Below are 2,720 nucleotides of genomic sequence, written 5' to 3' on the forward strand. Positions count from 1 at the left end.
CTTTGGGAGCCCGTTCCAGACCTTGGCCACTCTAACTGTGAAGAAGTTCTTCCTAATGTCCAATCTAAATCTGCTCTCTGCTAGCTTGTGGCCATTATTTCTTGTAACCCCCAGGGGCGCCTTGGTGAATAAATACTCACCAATTCCCTTCTGTGCCCCCGTGATGAACTTATAGGCAGCCACGAGGTCGCCTCTCAACCTTCTCTTGCGGAGGCTGAATAGATCCAGCTTCTCTAGTCTTTCCTCGTAAGGCTTGGTCTGTAGGCCCTTAACCATACAAGTGGCCCTTCTCTGGACCCTCTCCAGGTTATCCGCATCCCTCTTGAAGTGCGGCGCCCAGAATTGCACGCAGTACTCCAACTGCGGTCTGACCAGCGCCCGATAGAGGGGAAGTATCACCTCCTTGGACCTATTCGTCATGCATCTGCTGATGCACGATAAAGTGCCATTGGCTTTTTTGATGGCTTCGTCACACTGCCGACTCATGTTCATCTTGGAGTCCACTAGGATTTGAGAGTGCTGTAACTGTGTAGCTCTATAAAAATGTTCTAAATGACAGCACTGTAAAATGTGCATGGAGCACTTTTTTTACACACCCTAAAATTTAAGCAAGTTCTGATCTTCAGGCATAAAATCTACAGAAAGTTCCTAAGTTCATGATATGTGAAGATTTACCATGCCCGGGGATTTCCACTGCCCTCTTAATAACCACCAACTCTTGAAGGTTTCATTTATCTGCTATTTGCATATTCGTTGGGTGCAGACATACCAGTGAGGCTGAAACCAAAGGTGGCAACTTGCAACCATACTGGTTAAAGTCTAACTACTAAGCTATCTTCTTCCATAGATGCAGAAAGAGTTAGAGCAGTAGAAATATTTTCTGGCAACATTAATGCACTGATCGCAAACAGTATTGACATAGTGCTTCTGTGACAGGCAGCTACAAGCTCAACTTGACTCCTTTTCTGACGGTTTTCCTTAAATTCTAGTTAGATTCTTTTACTTAACAAAAGGTTTTAAGAAACTCTTCTTCCTTCAAAGTTGGGCCAGATTTTTCTCTAAAAAACTTAATTGATTACTATAGAATTTCACTGCATAACACTAATCAGGTTGCTTTTTACAGGATTTTCCTCTAAGAGTTAGCAAACACATCACAAAGGTAACAAACTGCACATGGGGATTTCCCTGTCTGTCACCTCTGAATCATGAAGTAATTGTGTAAGCCAGTTGGCTAATATCAAAAGGGATGATGAGTACTACAAGATATTTCAGTATAATGGCAATTCTCACAATGTATGCTGAGCCTTTTTAAACTCCCGACTTTTGGTTTCCTGCCATTACTTCAGAACCTTAGCTTTTATTTCAAAGAAAGTTTCTAGCCTTCTGGGTTGCAAGGGAAGGTTTGAAACTGTGATCACTAGATGCTATAGCAGCACAAGACCAATGTAAAGAACACTGGAGTCTTAAATAAAAAAAGAGATGTAATGATTCTTGGGACCCCAGCTCATGATTTTAGAATTTTTGGAGGACAGGGAAATTATAAAGCACCAACAGGAAACTCACTGATGTGTCATATAGAGTGAGGAAAGCAAAAAGTGGAAGGAAGGGTAGATTTGCACCTTACAGACTAATCAAAGTAGCTATATAGCACAAGCTTTCATGAGCTGAAGCTTGTCATAACCAAGTCGAGCAAGTGCCCATGTCACAATAGACCGTATGGACCGACCTCCACTCCCAAATTTGGTCATGGAAGCGCGCTGTGATGTCAGCCATTCCGCGCTCTATTTAGCAGCCCGTCATTGGCTACTCTAAACGTATAAAAGTCCGTGCAGTTTCCGCCCACGTTGGAGAACTCCGTTTACACCTCGGAGTAAACTTGGCGGACTGATCACCCACTAACGACGCCCCATCACCGACCTCCCCGACGTACCCCCTTTCCTGTGCGCTCGGTAATTCGTTTATGGAACGTCTCATCTCGCTTCAAGGGCTCTTGCGATGTTTCTCTCACTACGTTTGTAACTCGTTTGTAACTGCAATTAAGCCAGTTCTTCCTACGCTGCACACATCAGTAGCGTAAGTAAACAACCTTGTTGCAACCAATACGCATCCGTGCCTACTTCCACTCCACGCGTCAAAGTACCCACCTAACGTTCTGGGTTCCCGGCAAGGGCCCCAGCAATCACCTGGCCACCACAAAGCTTACATCTTTTCACAGCATCTGAAAAAGTGCAGAAAGGAGAGAGAAATTAGAATATAAAAGACAAGAGCGGGAGGGAGAAGGAAGGAGAGTGTGAAGTGGCAGTGCTGTAGGAGGGAGGACATGCCACAGATCCCTAATTTCTGAGCATAATGATAAAATGGATGTTAGTTTATTCCTTTATTGGTACTGAAGCATGTAGGGAATAGTGCTTGGCCTACTATGTGACAATGAGCATTTGATTCTTTTAACTAGAAGAAAAATCTTACTCCTCCTCACAAGCCAAGGATGCATTGCATGTCTTGATGTAAGGCAGGGGTGGCGGTTGAGTAATTTGACAGGCTAAATAATGCTTAGCTTAGCATCAATTTCACATTTTGTGTCTATTATTAAGGTGCTGTTTATGTGTTTGGAGCTATGCAGTATAAAGAAAGAAACAAGTTCTTTCCTAAGGAGCAAACATGCTAAACATGTATGCTGAAAAGCTTTCACTCCTGTATGTTCTTAAGTTAGAGAAAATCAG

At 43.3% G+C, this 2,720-nt stretch overlaps 1 long non-coding RNA gene across 1 annotated transcript in view; it reads right to left on the minus strand.

The window, feature by feature from the left end:
* The window catches only part of LOC112549423, a 9,249-nt gene that overhangs the window by 3,342 nt on the left and 3,187 nt on the right, over positions 1-2,720 (minus strand). Inside the window, exon 2 of the long non-coding RNA XR_003092828.1 lies at positions 2,145-2,218. This is a non-coding gene — a long non-coding RNA (uncharacterized LOC112549423). The remainder of the gene's footprint in view (positions 1-2,144; positions 2,219-2,720) is intronic.

This window comes from Alligator sinensis, unplaced genomic scaffold (genome assembly GCF_000455745.1).
Source record: "Alligator sinensis unplaced genomic scaffold, ASM45574v1 scaffold198_1, whole genome shotgun sequence".
Taxonomy (NCBI): domain Eukaryota; kingdom Metazoa; phylum Chordata; order Crocodylia; family Alligatoridae; genus Alligator; species Alligator sinensis.